The sequence below is a fragment of the Phocoena phocoena genome, chromosome 6, assembly GCF_963924675.1.
Source record: "Phocoena phocoena chromosome 6, mPhoPho1.1, whole genome shotgun sequence".
Classification (NCBI taxonomy): Eukaryota; Metazoa; Chordata; class Mammalia; order Artiodactyla; family Phocoenidae; genus Phocoena; species Phocoena phocoena.
The window spans coordinates 105,404,323-105,422,489 of record NC_089224.1 but is presented as its reverse complement, the minus strand read 5'-3'; the positions used below and the strand labels follow the sequence as shown (position 1 = coordinate 105,422,489).

Below are 18,167 nucleotides of genomic sequence, written 5' to 3'. Positions count from 1 at the left end.
GAGGTGTAGTCTTTGATGGACAGGAAAAGAAGAGGTAAACACTATGAAATTATCAATAGATGCTAAATAAAATAAGCACACCATACTGAAAACATTAAATATACTATGTGGAAGTTTCATGAAAGACTTAAAGGAAAAACAAAAGTGCTCAAAATTTACATTTATTCCTTACTTCTTAGCGGTTAATTTCCAAACTCCTTAACCTAATGTTTAAGGGCCAACCTTGCCTTAACCCTCACCTCCAGTCCTATCTCACACTATTTCCCTATATGAACCCTCCTGTCCCAGCAAATCTGCCTTTTCATTTTTATTTTTAATTCACCTTCATATTTACATCACCTTATTTGCTCCTTCTAATTTCCAAGACCTGGCTCAAATAAAACCTTCCTTCCCAACCATAGAGTCTGCCCCAGTGATAAATCCCAACTGTGAACTCTTAAAGCAGTGCTTATCCATACCATTAAATTGGAACTGTTAATTTTTATTTTCATCTTTTTTTTTTTTTTTGGCCGAGGTGTTCGGCTTGCAGGATCTTAGTTCCCCAACCAGAGACTGAACCCAGGCCCTCAGCAGTGAAAGCACCGAGTCCTAACCACTGGACCACCAGGGAATTCCCTATTTTCATCTTTAGTGTCTGTATCTTGTCCTTCCAGCAAGAATGAAGGGTCCCCTCAAAGGATGAGAACATCTCTTAGACCTATGCATCCCCAACCCCCAATACCACGGCCAAACACAAGAAGTTCTCACGTATCTTTGCTAACTGCATTGTCACAAGGTGCTCTGAGAAAAAGAACATAAGTAAAATCAAAGGATTTTTAAATTAACATTAGGCACGTTTCACAATAATAGAATTTTTTTCCCCTGAAATTTGCCAGCATTTTCCAAGTTAGATAATTTCTTTTTGGAGTGGTCAAAAATTGGACTTTGAAATTCTATAAAATTCTATAAAAGCTCACTTGCACTTGCCACATTTTCTACAAAAATAAAAGCAATTATACCCATACATGTCAAGTCAGATTTTAAGCTTTTCAACTCATGAAGACTTATCACCGAGAGCCCAGCAGGGAGATTTTAGTTGAAGTAGTGAAGCACATGGGGTTTTTGTATCCTTCCAACACCAGTATAGAGGCTGGAAAACTACAGCCTGTGGGCCAAACTTGACCAGTTGCCTACGTGTATAAATAAAGTTTTACTGGAACACAGTCATGCCCCTTTGTTTATGTATTATCTGTGGCTGTTCTCATGCCGCATGGCTAGATAGTCGCCATAGTCCTCCAGAGTCCGTATGGCCCACAAAGCCTAACATATTTACTAGCTGGCCTTTTACAGAAAAAGCCTGTCAAGTGCTGATAAGCAAGCATACCTACTGTAATACAGAGCATGGAGAGGAGGCACAACCTGATAAGGTGAAATGCGTGAATTAGAAAATACATTAGAAGTTCCAAGGAGGATACACATATTATAAATGTTAGCAACTATGCCTGAACAAACCCCTGTGACCCAAAAGAAGGACTCTAAAGTAGGGGGAAATTATTTCAAATGTTTTATGGAATGAGAATCATGTTTCATATTTTCTTTGATGAAAATTTCTAATTAAAAACATCCCAAGGGACTTCCCTGGGCAGTGGTTAAGAATCCGCCTGCCAATGCTGGGGACATGGGCTTGATCCCTGGTCCGGGAAGATCCCACATGCCGTGGAGCAACTAACCCCATGCACCACAACTACTGAGCCTGCGCTCTACAGCCTGCAAGCCACAACTACTGAAGCCCTTGTGCCTAGAGCCCGAGCTCCACAACAAAAGAAGCCACCGCAATGAGAAGCCTGTGCACTGCAACGAAGAGTAGACCCTGCTCGCTGCAACTAGAGAAAGCCCACACGCAGCAATGAAGACCCAAAGCAGCCAAAAATAAATAAATTAATTAATTTTTAAAAAAAAGATCTCACGTGCCGCAACTAAGACGCGACGCAGCCAAAGATAAAATAAAAATATATAAATTTTTTTTTTTAAAGAGGTAAGGTAGGAAATTCCCTGGCAGTCCAGTGGTTAGGACTCGGTTCTTTCACTGCAGAGGGCCCAGCTTCAATCCCTGGTTGGGGAACTAAGATCCCACAAGCCGTGCGGCGCAGGCACCACCCACCCAAAAAAAGAGGTAGGGAAATTTTTATCATTTCACTAGGACACAATGAGACATACTCCACGTCCATCACATGACAGAAGTGACCAAAACGAACCTTTCCATGAAAATAAGTGGTAAACATCAGAGTCATAACTAAAGAGGTGAGACAGACAACTTGCTAACATGATGAAACCTACACTTGTAAAAGGCTTATTAAAAGTGAAATTAAAGGCCAACTATCTTCAATCGAAGAACATTTTTAGTAACATAATATGCCACACACAGGTATGGCTTTGAAATGTGAGAATAAAGCATGCTTTGCAAATAAATTAATGTGTGTAAGATGATCCAGTTAAAAATTACAGAGATGATGACAACTAAATGTAACGTGGTATCCTGAATGAGGTCCTGGAACAGAAAAAGGACATCAGGTAAAAACTAAGGAAATCTGAGGGCTTCCCTGGTGGCGCAGTGGTTAAGAATCCACCTGCCAATGCAGGGGACACGGGTTCAAGCCCTGGGCTGGGAAGATCCCACAATGCCGCAGAGCAACTAGGCCTGTGAGCCAAAACTACTGAGCCTGCGCACCACAACTACTGAAGCCCGTGCTCCTAAAGCCCATGCTCCTCAACAAGAGAAGCCACTGCAATGAGAAGCCCACGCACTTGATGAAGAGCAGCCTCCACTCGCCGTAACTAAAAGAAAGCCCGTGCGCAGCACCAAAGACCCAACGCAGACAAAAATAAATTAAAAAATAGAATATAATAAAAACATTTTTAAAAAAAACCTAAGGAAACCTGAATAAAGCATGAACTTTAGTTAATAATAATGATCAATACTGGCTCACTAATTGTAGCAAATGCACCATTAATATGAGATGTTAATAATAACAGGAACTTGATTCTGGCTATATGGTAACTCCCTGTTCTATCATCTCAGTTTTTCTGTAATTTAAACTGTTCTAAAAAGTAAAGTCTATTTAAATTTCTTAAATTACATAAACAGGGGCTTCCCTGGTGGCACAGTGGTTGAGAATCTGCCTGCTAATGCAGGGGACATGGGTTCGAGCCCTGGTCTGGGAGGATACCACATGCCGTGGAGCAACTAGCCCCGTGAGCCACAACTACTGAGCCTGCACGTCTGGAGCCTGTGCTCCGCAACAAAAGAGGCCACGACAGTGAGAGGTCCGCACACCGCGATGAAGAGTGGCCCCCTCTCGCCACAACTGGAGAAAGCCCTCGCACAGAAACGAAGACCCAACACAGCCAAAAATAAATAAATAAATAAAATTTTTTAAAAAATACATAAACAGGGACTTCCCTGGTGGCGCAGTGGTTAAGAATCTGCCTGCCAATGCGGGGAACACAGGTTTGATCCCTAGTCCAGGAAGATCCCACATGCCGCAGAGCAACTAAGCTCGTGCACCACAACTCTAGAGCCCACGAGCCACAAATACTGAGCCCATGTGCCACAACTACTGAAGCCTGCACGTATACAGCCTGTGCTCCACAACAAGAGAAGCCACTGCAATGAAAAGCTCATGCACCGCAACAAAGAGCAGCCCCCGCTCACGCAGCAATGAAGACCCAACACAGCCAAAAAATAAATAAATAAATTACATAAATAACATAATTCTAAAACCAAGCATCCAATTTAGCAACTTTTTTCAGTATGAAAAAAATATACAAATTTGAGAAATGCATGTGAACACTGTAATTTATCAGTCTCCAACAACCACCATCTAGAAGGATTAGCAGCTATCCCATGATGTCCCAGAACCCATTTACATCTGGTAACACATTGCGATGTTTAAACTATCACACTAAGAGTATTTATCTTTCAGTTCACTGTGATCAGAAACGAAATACAGAAACTTCCTAACACAAAATTTCCACAGCTATGTTACATTTTGCACTAAATCCTGGTCAACTGAAGCAAGGCAAATATATTTCCTAGCCAGAATTGTTTAAGAAAAGCCAGTTTTTATATTAATTTCCATCTAATATCAAACTTTAAAAAAAAGCCATTAAAAGTAGTAATGGTTGAGCCTGAAGAGGAGAGTTTTGACTGGTGGTAGTAAAGCATATGGGTGCTTAGGAAATAAAAACAATAATAACTACCATGCATTTCAGGCTCGTCATGTACTAGGCACCAACCAGGTGCTTTACATGGACGTTCTCATTTAACCTGTGTAACACTCATGAAAGGTAAGTATTCTTAGCCCCCTTTTACAGATGAGGAAACTGAGGAAATTATTTTCCCAAGGTCAAGTTAATAACTAGCAAAGCTGAGACTAGAATCCAGGTGTATCTGGTTCACCCAGCTTTTACCCACCAAGCCATTTGCCTCCCAAGAGTGAGTGCTTTAATTTACAGTCAAGATTACTTCTTCTAATCACCCCACTCTTTCAACAACTATTAATATGTCAGTCAGTAGCTGGACAACTCCCCCTTTCTTAGAAAGTTTCAAACTGCCTGACAAAGTCAGGTTAAGTTGGACTTCAGGACTAAATAACCTAAATTCTACTAAAGAAATGGTATATGAAAGTTTAGAAAAAGTTACTAGGGACTAATCTAGATTACTACCCTGATAATTAAACACACACACACATAGCAGGTGCTATCTAAAGTATCTTTTTTTTTTTTAATTTTTTTTAGTATTTATTTATTTATTTTGGCTGCACTGGGTCTTTGTTGCGGCATGCGTGCAGAATCTAGTTCCCCGACCAGGAGGGAAGTTCCTAGCTAAAGTATCTTTTTTTTTTTTTTTAAATTAATTTTATTTATTTATTTTTGCTGTGTTGGGTCTTCGTTTCTGTGCGAGGGCTTTCTCCAGTTGTGGCAAGCAGGGGCCACTCTTCATTGCAGTGCGCGGGCCTCTCACTATCGTGGCCTCTCTTGTTGCGGAGCACAGGCTCCAGACGCGCAGGCTCAGTAGTTGTGGCTCACAGGCCTAGTTGCTCCGCGGCATGTGGGATCCTCCCAGACCAGGGCTTGAACCCGTGTCCCCTGCATTAGCAGGCAGATTCTCAACCACTGCGCCACCAGGGAAGCCCTAAAGTATCTTTTAAGACTTAAATGTGGGATTTCCCTGGTGGTGCAGTGGTTAAGAATCTGCCTGACAATGCAGGGGACACGGGTTCCAGCCCTGGTCCAGGAAGATCCCACATGCCACAGAGCAACTAAGCTCGTGCGCCACAACTACTTAGCCTGTGCTCTAGAGCCTGTGAGCCACAGCTACTGAAGCCTGTGCACCTAGAGCCTGTGCTCCACAACAACACAGAAGCCACCACAACGAGAAGCCTGCGCACCACGACGAAGAGGAGCCCCTGCTCACCACAACTAGAGAAAGCCCGCACACAGCAACGAAGACCCAACGCAACACAGCCCCCAAAAAAATACATATATATATATATATATATAAATAAACATTTAAAAAAAAGATGTAAATGTACTAACAGAGTTCTGGGTACAGCACTCTAAAGTAAAATACAATGAGCTCAAAACTAGCTATATAATCTCTAATGATTAATATAATCTTTCTGGAATTCAGTTTTTCAATGGAAAAACAAGGAATTATGGGTACCATTCCTTCCCATAACTTACACTCTATGAATCTCCAAATAGATCCAAGTTCCCTAACTGGTTCCAGAACATCTTGGTCACCTCACTCTCTTTCTCTATGAGCTAACAGGGATTTTCTGTGGGCAGGTAACCTCAGATGGTAACCAATACTGTCAAAGTGATCTATACTCTTAGCGTATCATCTGCCTTCTTCCAATGTGGGAGCGCATAAGATCAAAATGGCCCTTTATTGGAAAAGGTTCGGAAAATTCAAGATTATCATCTTCCTCCCAATCCTTCAAACTATTTAGAGTCTCATCATCTCAACAGTTTCCTTCCTGGTCTCTCCTTCCTACTATTGAAGCTATCTTTCTAAAGCACAAACCTTGTCATGCTACTCTCCACTGCTTACAGGATAACGTCTACAATATGCTACAGGGTATCAAGCTCTCAGCCATAAATCCCTCTTTTTATAACTCCTATCTCATCTCCCACCATCTCTCACTTCCCCAAAATCGGATTTTGCTGCCATACTATATCCTAAAGTCTCCAACATTTGCAGATGCTATTATCTAGGCTTAAGGGGCTCAAATCTTCCTTATCTTCAAGTGAACTCAGATTTCTCCTTTAAGGCCCAGCCCCCAAATCTCTTCCCTCTGTGAAGCTCTAGGAGAACTGCTCCTGACAACAAACAGGGTGCATCCTTCCTCCCTTATGACACTGAGTGGGAAAGTTACCCCATTTTAAAGTCTCTTTCAGTTTTTCTATTTACATCATGCAGAAAATCTAAGCAAGGTGCCAATTTGTCTTCAACACTTCCCTAACACTTGCTAAACCCTTCTTTTAATTAAAGACAGAGGTCTCAAACTCAGCACCTTCTGCAAACAGTAGCAAGCTAGGTTTTATAACATTGCTTTGTTTTTATTATATTCAAGTTGCTTTCTATTTAGGGTGAGAGATGGTAGCCTTTCATTATGGTAATAACATAAAGCTTCTTCAAAAAAATTTTTAAAGGTGTCCAAATTTTTTAAAAAAGACATTTTAAATAAACAATAGTATAAGTAGTTTGCAGATTTGGGAAAAATCATGATGTTACTCAAGGATTAAGCATGGTTCACATTGTTATATACTGATGCCTACACCTTGACAGAACTGTCAGTTACTTTTTTTGTTCATTAAACAGGTACATTTCATCATAGTATTTATGTACTATTTATACTAATGTGATAGGGCAAAAAAGGACCTAACTGCCATTTTTTAATGACCTACTACAATGTTAGCTGTATTTTATCAATCAAATAATTTGAAGATTTATTTTAATTACCCACCACTTTTAAGGGACCTAACCAATTCATACCAGAGATGGGTGTCCTTTGCAAATATTTTTTTATAAATATAATCATGTTGAATTACAATGGTTTGTCTAAATGTGTTTCCCCTTACAAGACTTACCTCCTCCAATGCAGGAATAGTTTCTTATTCATTTTATGTTCTGCTAAATTACATACTCTAAAAATCATTAGGTATTAAAAATAATGAGCTCATCTTTTTCCAAAAAATGGACAGACAAGCACAGTAAGCTTTATTTAACATACATCCTTCACTCATGCATTCAAAAAATGTTTATTAAACACCTACGAAGTGCTAGGCACTGATGAATGGGACAGTTTAAGGTCTGCTCTTGAGGGACCCACATTCTCATAGGGATACATGACATTCTAATGACACTTTTGAGTCGTTGTCACAGACTGGATTTCTGCATACCCTCTATTTAGAATCCTTTGCCTACTCCTTTTAGTGGTCAGTTGAGTCCCAGGTAGGCAGCAGGGCCCAGCTCAAACTGAGGAGCCTTTACCAATCTCTTGACTCAGATACTTTCTCATAGACTATTTGCAACAAAATGTTGTTTTCTCAACAAAACTCCAAGTTCCCTAAAGTAGGGACATAGTCATCTTGGTATCCCCATTACTTGGCAGAGGAACTGGCATTTAGCAGGTGCTGAATCAATGTCTGAATTTATTAAAAAATTAATAAGTGACTGAATGATGAAGAGCAATGCTCCAGTTAGGAATCAGCCAAGCTGCTGCTAACTCAGCTCCAAAATGACTGAAGAACAGTAACTAAATTTAAGTTGAAAACATCTACTAACTTCCCAATGAGCATGTTTGAAATAATTATTAATGTACCAAAAAGATATTTCCTCACAATCAAGAAACGTATATCACGAGAGGGGAAAAAAAATGGAAACAAGTGATACTTTAATATCTTTAGTTGGTATTTTTGAAACAAAAGTAAAACATTGTAGAAAAAAGAATGGACTTAGTATCAACTATTCCTGGCACAAGTACAGGGAACTGAAAGGCACACTACTTTGAAGATATAAGTATATAATATAAAGCTAGATAGTATCCAAAATTCAAATTAACAGTATAAGACTTCTTGTTATTACAGAAAACTCCAGACCCTACCAAAAGTGAATAAATAAAACACAGATGTCAATTTTAACCCCAATACATTAATTAATTTTCCAGAACTAAAAAAGACAAACCACAAAAATAATGAAATTCATGCATAATAAATGGCTTGTGGATTAAGCTCAGATTTTATTAGACCACACAACTGACAGCATATCAAAACACTTGGACAGCTAATATGCATTACTTAGTAAATACTAATGTATCCTCACTACTTCATTATAAAACCTTGGCTTTTTAAAATATTACTTGAAATCATTACTAATGGGACTGTTAAACAAGATTAAGTTTGAAAGACATTAAGTAAGTTATGGTACACCCCTACCATGGAATACTACATAATTATTAAGAAGGAGGTAGAGGTACATGGAAAGGTATCTACCACGTACCACTAAGTGAAGAAAGCAAACTGCAGAACGATATGCATGGTAAGATCCCAGAGGCAGTACAGGCGTTAAAACACAAAACCCCTCCCCACTCCCAAAAAAAACCCACAAACCCCACAGTAAGACTACTTGAGCTCAAATCTCGGTTTTGCTGCTCACTAGCTAAGCAACCTTTGGCTAATTACTTCTCCTTGCCTCCGTTTCTTCATCTGCAAATGGATGTAAAATTGAAGCTTACTTTGTAGGGTATGTTCATAAGTTTATGAGGGTTTAACAGGTTAACATATGTAAAGCACTTAGCAAGAACAAGTGTTAACTATAATTTGGGGGGAAAAAAGAAAAAATCCAAATCATATAGCATATGCATATACATGCAGGGGAAAAAAGCTTTCATTTTTGCATTGTTTTTAGTTGTTCTTTTTTTTAACAAAGAACACTTATTACTGTAGTAATTTAAATATTTTTAAAAAGGAAAACATAATAAAAATTTGGCACTAACAGCTCCCCTGCTGAAAGATCTGCTAGTACAATTACTTAAACACTCAAGACCAGACAAATTCTGTGAATAATAAAAATTGTGAAATTTTCAAGTCCAACAAAAAGGACACAATACTTAATCTCTCAGTATAATTCAACAATAACATGCTACACACCAACAAGGAGAACTGCAATGGTATTAAAATTATATCCCTTTTTTTTCCCCAAAGGCAATAAATAACACAAAAATATCCACCTAATCTGGAATGCGTATCAGGAACTTTCACAATTATTTAAACCTTCATTAATTTTATTAGTCTGAAGTTATATACCACCAAATCTAATTCCCTCTTATTCAACAATCTCTAATGACATCTCACTAAGACATATATAAATCTGGAGATCAAGATAAACCAAATAGTTAAAAAAAAAACCCTAAAACCCTTAGAACTCTTGAGAGGAAGATTTCACCACCCACATGCTTTGAGGAAGCTTTGGTCCCCAGCATAAACTTAGCTTCTTCCATAAATACAGTGGGTGTACAAAACTACCAAACATAAGAGCAGAAAGAGGACTTTGAGCTTCAGCTGCATTTTTGCTGAGCTGTAATACTGGTAAAGCCTGTTTCAAGATCCAAGGGTACACCCTCAAATTTAAGGAAAGCATGTAAACAGCAGACTGACATGTCTATGTCATCACATTTACCAGAATGGTACTTCATAAAATTACAACTATTTATTATCAAACTTCAAATAGCATTATTAGCACTGTGTTCTACCTACAAGGAACCTTCCAGAACAAAAAAAAAAGGAAGAAAATCTTGTTAGTTAAATAGCTTTTCAAAAATAAATAGAAGTCTGGGCTTCCCTGGTGGCGCAGTGGTTGGGAGTCCGCCTGCTGATGCAGAGGACGCAGGTTCATGACCCGGTCTGGGAAGATCCCACATGCCGCGAAGCGGCTTGGCCTGTGAGCCATGGCCGCTGAGCCTCTGCGTCCGGAGCCTGTGCTCCGCAACGGGAGAGGCCACAGCAGTGAGAGGCCCACGTACCGCAAAAAAAATAAAAATAAAAATAAATAAATAGAAGTCAATAAATGTTAGCAATTACTGTCATTACTGTTATTATGATGTTTTGGAATGATGGAATAGAAACTTACTCAGAGGGAGACTTACTTAATAAGTTACGTTCCATCAGAATCCAAGTTGGCCCACCACATCCCTGAATAATTAGATATTAAAAGGCACTTTATTTTAGAGAAATCGAAGTTAGATTCCCTGGTTCTAAAGGAGGTAAAGATGAAATAAAGTCTGCGAAAAGAATTAATCTATTCTTTCCTAAGCTTTTCTGACACAGAAATCCGTATTTGTAATCATTTTGCATTTCTGCCTTAAGTGCTATGACTTTCAGACCTAATTTATTTTTGACAGGTAGTCAGGATTTATAAACAGTGAAAGTAAAATCAAGAAATGGGTCAGAGTTCTGCATTCGAAAATGAAAGGAAACAGTTCAGAGTGGGTTGAAAATAGATGACTTTAGCCTAAGTCCTAAAAACTTTTAAAATAGATGTATTTGGATAAAATTTAGATTGCTTGGGAAGATAATTTGGTTCTGATCCTGAAAAAAAGGAAATAGGCTAATATCCCAACTAAATTTCTGTCTTTTAAATTTTCCAATATTAATCCTTTCAAAAATTCACAGAAAATAAACTAAAAACATAAATTAGGTAAGGGAAAAAAAAAGAAGAACTGAACATGTTTGATGACACGCTTCCCACTAGTCTCCAGCGTGGGTGTACAGGCATTACATGGGTGCAAGCCCAAGCAAGCATCTTTTCAGACAGACATCTTAGATTAATGAACAGACATCTTGCCTGTTTTTACAGTTAAAGTATGCTTAAAGCCTTATATTTTTTTCTTTTCTTTTTATTGAAGTATAGTTGATTTACAATATTGTGTTAGTTTCAGGTGTACAGCAAAGTGATTTAGATATATAAACCTTTTTTTCAGATTATTTTCCCTTATAGGTTATTATAAGATATTGACTATAATTCCCTGTGCTATACAGTAAATCCTTGTTGCTTATCTATTTTATGTATAGTAGTTTGTATCTGTTAATCCCATACTCCTAATTTATCCCCCCAGCCCCTTTCCCCTTTGGTCAGCATAGGTTTGTTTTCTATATTTGTAAGTCTGCTTCTGTTTTGAAAATAGAGTCATTTGCATTATTTTTAGATTCCACATATAAGTGATATATTTGTCTTCCTCTGACTTACTTCACTAAGTACAATATTCTCTATGTCCACTCATGTTGCTGCAAATGGCAATATTTCATTTGTTTTATGTAGAGCCTTATCTTTTTAAAATGGCTGATAAAAAAGGTGAATATGAAGATAATTTTGGCTTAATATATATAATTTAATTGCAGCGTTAGTATTAAGTTATATTTTCCTTTCAGGTATAAATACTTATTACCTGGTTCATCTTCAAACTTAAAAAAAAAGAAAAAATACATTATAGAGACCCTTCAGAAGTCTGTATTTTTTTTAAAACATTTGCTCAACTGTTCATTTATATATATTAAATATGAGAACTTTAAGTATCAACAGATGTTCACCACTTCTTCTGATCTTTGCATTGCAGAGTTCAAAACTGGGTTTCAGCTTAGAAGCAATGAAGAACTACCCTTCTGAAAATGTTTTTACAAAATCGTAATACAGGGCTTCCCTGGTGGCGCAGTGGTTGAGAGTCCGCCTGCTGATGCAGGGGACACGGGCTCGTGCCCCGGTCTGGGAAGATCCCACATGCCGCGGAGTGGCTGGGCCCGTGAGCCATGGCCGCGGAGCCTGCGCATCCGGAGCCTGTGCTCCGCAACGGGAGAGGCCACAACAGTGAGAGGCCCGCGTACCAAAAAAAAAAAAAAAAATCATAATACATATTGAAACATACTTAAAAAAATAAGGAAATATAGGTAAACATAAAGAAGGAAACGTTAATTATCTATAGTTCTAAAAACCAGAAATCAAACAATTTAGTATCTAAAGCTTCATCTAAAATGTGTACACAATACAGAAAGTATTGATCCTAGTTCCTTTACAAATGAAAATATCTTGATTAGGATTAAAGAGTTCAGGCCACAAATAATTCTATACAAACACAAGTTTAGGTAGTTCAAATGTAAAAAAACACATAACTGAAATCCTTCTTACCTAAGAGAAAATTAACTCCAGAGAAGGAAATGTGTGGGTGAAAAAACCATAAAGTTGAAGGGGAAAATTTAATCATTTAAGAAAAAAATTTTTTTGGTCTTTCCAAAGCAAGTAAGAAGGATTCCACTTACATCAGACTTTTACCCGCCACCCCCCCCAAAAAAAACATACTTTATCTTGGAGAACTGTAATGTATAACCAACTCCCCAATACTCTCACTCCTAAAAAAAAATAATAATAAATAAAAGTGAAACATCTTACAATTGGGAATATATCCACTTCCCTGCTTCAATTTTCTGCAAATATCAGGGGTACTTTTCCCAAATAAACCAATTTAAACTAAAGCACATCATGTTTAAAGAGTGGCAAATTTTGTATTGTTAGTTTCACCAAATAAGAGTTAATACATATTGTTGCCGTTTCCAGAATGCCATTATCAGGCAGCATCACCTGGTAAATTGCTAAGTGCCATCACTGGAAAGCTGCTCACAAACTCACAGTGGAGCCAACTGGGTGAAGTGGGAAGTGACAACGCTGTGACAGTGGCCAGGAAGGCACCAGAAGAGTAGCACTTGTTTTAAAGTCAGGGATGTGGTATGAAGGTAGAAAAGGACGAAACCAGGTTGAAAGCTGGAACATCAAAAGATAACTACCAATTACTGAGTGAAAGCCATGTTCCTGAGGTTTTACATATATTATTAGTTTTGAAGTTAATCCTGTGTGATAGCTATTTATCACCTCCATTTTACAGCTGAGGAAACAGGATTAGAAAAGTCAAATAACTTACTGCATAATCATTCAGCTATCATGAAGCAAACAAGGAATTCAAAACTAGATTTATTTGACACCAGAGCCCAGACTCTTTTCATTTCCCCAGGCTGCCTCTCTGGTTCTTCAGTATATAGAATTCAGGTTCCCTGTGAGCAATTTCACTGTTGTGGGCTCTAGGAGGGAGAGATCCACCTGGAGGCAAACGGTCACGTGCTATCACCTGGGGAGCCTGGAGTTTTCAGCCTTTGTTCGTCCCAAGCCACCTTTATACATAATCTTTTCTCCCGTTTTCCCTTTTACAGACCTAACACACTGGATGGATGGATGGAAGGAAAGAGGAAGGGAGGGATGGAGGGAGGGAGGCAAGATGACTTAGATGTTTATTTGATTTACAAACTCCTCTATCCTTGTCTTTGTTCAAGTTGTTCCCTGCACCTGAAGCCCTTCTCCAATATCCCTATAGCTAATCACATCTATGACTGAAGGTCCAGTTCAAATGCCATCTCCACACAGCACTCCCCAGTCTCCCATTCTCTCATTCAGTAGTAGTATCTCCAATCTAAATTTTCCTGACCCTTTATGTATAAAATAAATATACAAATAATATGATGCCAGATAGATATATGCTATAAATAAAATAAAGGGGCAGGGGAGAAAGAGTGGCCAAGGGGGCAGTGTAAGGACCCAAAAGGTATCAGGCAAGACCTCTCCAAGGCAGTCATTTGTAATACGGTGTGTTTAATTCAACACAAACTATTTCGGCACCAATATCTGTTTCACAAAATACTCTTCTTCAATTCTCCATACCCTCCCCTTAATCTTTTCCACAAATAGTTTGCCGTAGTGGTTTTTCATTACTGCTATTCTTTTAGAGGAAAAAAACATCTCACACAAGATGTTGACAGGTGCTTTACAAACAGGTGCAAGTTTCAAATCACGAATATTCTGAAAAAATGTTAAAAGTGATTTGTCAGTGAGAAGTCTGATGCCAAAATGAAGCTGAACTACAAGAATTTAAAATGGAATTTCAAGAAAATGACTTATCAACTCTTCAACTCTATAATCTGCACGTTTTACTTTCTATCATATATGAAAAGAAGAATGGCAATGGGAAAATATACTTGAAGAGAGATCCTGCAGTTTTTCACTTAAGGATAGATGGGGATTTCCCTGACAGTCCAGAGCTTTCACTGCCAAGGCCGGGGGTTCGATCCCTAGTTGGGGAACTAAGATCCCACAATCCGCACACGGCACAGCCAAAAAAAAAAAAAGAAAAATTAGAATATTCTCACCCCTTTAAAAGCCACACTATCTACATGACTTAAAGAAAGCCAGCACACGCTAAAATTTTCTTTCACAGGCTTATACAAGAGCTTGGAGGGCTCAACCCCTTCAATCACTTGGAACTAGGAGATGCCTTAACACAAAAATCTAAGGGCCAAAGTACTCACTTCCCTTTCTTCCTCAGATTATTTTGCCGATTCCCTAGTACCCTGAAAGAAATATCTGTGGTCTATTCTATCTTTCAAAACGATTACTCTGATCCCAGTCAAATCTTTTCTCTTACTTCCCTGATTACAAAATTCCCTCTTTCATCTACACGTGTTATCGTCCTATCTGCCTTGACTTTTTTCTTATCTAATGAGAAAAATATTCTTCCAGGCAGACTTATAGATCCCCAAAACTTATTTCTACTTCAGGAATTCTTAATCTTTTTGTGCCATGGGTTTCTTTGGTAGTCTGGTAAAGCCTATGGACCCCTTCTCAGATTGCTTTTAAATGCATAATTAAATATATGCGATTACAAAAACAACTAATTATACTGAATATTAGCAAAACAATGAAAAAACCCTGATATTGCAATATATGTACACCTTTATTATCACATTAAGTAACAAGATCTAACAGTGGATTCAGTAATACCATAATTCAAAAAAATTATAAGCATAAATGATATTTTTAAAATGTTTATTGAGTATATCACAAATGATATTTTAAGATATCTGCAACAACTGTAAACATGACACAAAAATATCTGTAATTTTTATTGGTGACAAAGTCACAGGCATTGCTAATTCTACTGCAGTTTGTTGCTTACATTCATTATAGAAGGAAATGATAATACAGTTATCAGATAATAAAAACATGATTTTATCCCCATTCTAGTTCAAGGAGCCCCTGATTTCTATCCACCAACTGGTGAATCCCAGGTTAAAAATCCTTTCTAGCTCAAAACCTTGCTCAAACTGATTTTTGCCACAAATTTTAAAATAAAAACACTGATTTCTCCTTTGATCTAGCTCTCATCTGAACATACCACCATGCCTCCCTGTTTTTACGCAGATGTATACACAGAACCCTGTTTACTTCTATGATTTGCCTATCCAGCACCCATTTAAATTTTGCCAGTCAATAAAAGGCAAAATTGAAGGAAAGGAGATGGAAGCAACCAACAGCTCCTCACTTACAGACCTCCAACAGGAAGTGTAAAGATGCCAAGTATGGTGTGTACGTTTTTGGTAGGTGGGCTGCCCGACCCGTGAGTCCAGCTTGTCAAGAGTCTCCGAAGCAAGACATCTTCACCAGCAGCACTCAGAAGACATTCCACCTCCTCCTCGCCTCCCATACTCAGTTCCCTGGCTGCCAGGTCGCTCGCCTCTGGCTCTCACCCGAAGCCACCCCGCGGTCCTCCTATCCCTTCCCATCCCATCCCCCACGCGTCCCTCCCTCCAGTCCGTCCCAGGCTGCCCTGGCCCCTGAGCGCCGCCACATCTCTCCCTGGACCTAACCGTGTGCCCCCACCCCCACTTCTCCCCTCACTGCAGGGAAGGTCCCAGGGGTCAGCTGGACCCGGCGGCCCACCGTCAGCGCAGCCTGCGGCCCTAGGCCGAAGCAGCACGGCCGCCAGGCAAGGAGCCGCGCACTCCGCGCAGCTGGATCGGGGACGTGCACTCACCAAGAAGATCATGCGGAGGAGGGCACCGATGTCTGAGCAGGACCGCCACTCGGCCTCGGAGCCGTTGCCCTCGCGGCGAACTGCCACCGCCGCCGCCGCCGCCGCCGCCACCGCCGCCACTCGTTAGTTGGCTTCCCTGCGTCCTGCGGCGGCGCTGCCGCCACGCCATGGCGCGTGCGCGGCGCCGCGAGGGCCCCTGGGACTAGTAGTTCAGGCCGGCAGCCAGCGGTGCCTCTTCCGCTTTTACCACCCAAGTCCGCTGCAGGCTGGAGCCGTCTTGAGCTGCTGGGGTACCGCGAAACGGCTTCCGGAAAATTGTTCACCAAACACTCGCCCTTGCTTCCGCGTACGGTACTGCTGGATGTGAATAATCCAGCTGAGCAAGTATGTGTAAAGTAAAACAATTTAGAGCATTTATGTTTTAGATAACAAGTGTCACTTGGCCAGAACACATCATTTGAAACACACACACCCATACACCACTCTTCTTCCTTTCTGTCAAAAGGGTCAGTAATTGCCTTTGTGCTATCTGGATTTTCAGTCTTAAATCTGATTTCCCACTCCTTTTATCAAATTTTACTTGACCATACAGTTTTTTAGGTCGATTGACAATTTATCTAATACAAAATTTTTTATAAAAACCATTCATATATATTCAAATATAAAGGTAACTGAGCTGAACAGTCCTAGAAACCTTAGAATTGGAAGACAGCTTAAAGGTCATTAGTCCACCTCCGGCCCAGGCAGAAATTCCCTCTTGTACACTCCAGCCAGATAGTCATCCAACTTCTCTTTCAAACAGTTCAAATTTCAGGGTGCTCACTTCCTTAAATAAGGAGGCCTGGTCAACGGTTGGGCAGTGTTAAATGTTAGAAAGTTCTTCTGCTGAACAAAATCTACTTCCCTTTTACTTTCTTCCATTGCTAGTTGTTATGCTGCCTGGAGCAATATAGAATGTTTTGCACTTGATAGTCTTTCAAAAAATTGAACACAATGATTATATCGTCCAAAACTAGGAGTCTCCAGACCAAAAAAAAAAAAAAAAAGGCATCAGTTTTGCAACAAGTTCAGATTTGATTCAGCTCCCAGACTGCTTTCCATTCAGTCATCCTCCTTGATGTATTATCTTTAAAAATTGTCAAAATTTGCCTCAGATTTATAGCCTTGTTTTATTACCACAAGAGCATTCTATGGTAAACTGGTCAGGTATTATTGCTATCATATTACCATTCAACTGAATCAAGAATTCCACCAGATCAAAGATTATTCCTCAGCTCTGTTATAAAACATTGTCCAAAGCAACAAGGGAATGAAAAAAGCAACAGGATATGGTTTACAATTTAGGCTAAAAGGATAATTCACACAGATTAAGGATCATAATAATAAACTAAGGTACAAAGTACTCCAGATTCCTGGCGAAAGTCTTCATCAAATTGAGTGGCCATGACTTAAAGAAGGAAGTTAACACTTGGGAGTTACTGAATGGTTTGGATTTGAAGAAAGAAATGGCATGTGACGATTGCTAATGAAGAACCCAGCCTGAGCAGTTTGCTCTCACTTAACACTGAGTACAGTACTATAAGTGGGCTGGACCACACAGGCCAGGTTAAGGGGAAAGGAAAGGGCCCCCAAAGTTGCAAAAAGCTCTTGAGGGTTGTGAAGAAACCGCACTGTGTGTAGTAAGTAAAAAGGGCACTGGGATGGTCAATTAGTTGTTCTGAGGCCTTCTCTGTCAACCTACAAATGAAGAGCTTGAACTAGGTAAGTTGTTCTCAATCTTTTTTTCCAGCCAGCGCATCCAAGAAACACAACCTGCACATTAGAACAATGATCACAACAACAGTAAATCTTGTGGAATATGAAGTATTTTTCTCAACGCCTTTTACACAGGGGAAAGTGAACTCGAGAGGAGAAAAGACACTCAATAAATAGTACTCCTTGAGGGCAGAGAACCCCGTCTTATTCACCACTGTCTCTCTGGAACCTGCCATACTACCTAGGATGTAATACATATCTTCTTTAAAAAAAAAATGAATGGGATGAATAAACAGTAAACCATGGCCAAAGCCTTTTTCCTTCCACTATATCACTCAGCCTTCCTTGACATACAGGGATATGAAATTGCTTGTCCATATTCACAGAATTCGTACCAGATCTTGATCAGAGCTCAGTTCTTCACACGCTCAACCTCATACTCTGCAGACCACTCTGCCACAG

At 39.5% G+C, this 18,167-nt stretch overlaps 1 protein-coding gene across 1 annotated transcript in view; it reads right to left on the bottom strand.

Moving 5' to 3' along the window:
• Nucleotides 1-16,077, bottom strand: part of GAPVD1 (GTPase activating protein and VPS9 domains 1) — a 70,111-nt gene extending 54,034 nt beyond the window's left edge. The window contains exon 1 of the mRNA XM_065879658.1: nucleotides 15,951-16,077. The gene's annotated coding sequence lies outside the window, so the exon portion shown is untranslated. The remainder of the gene's footprint in view (nucleotides 1-15,950) is intronic.
• Between the last annotated feature and the right edge of the window lie 2,090 nt (nucleotides 16,078-18,167).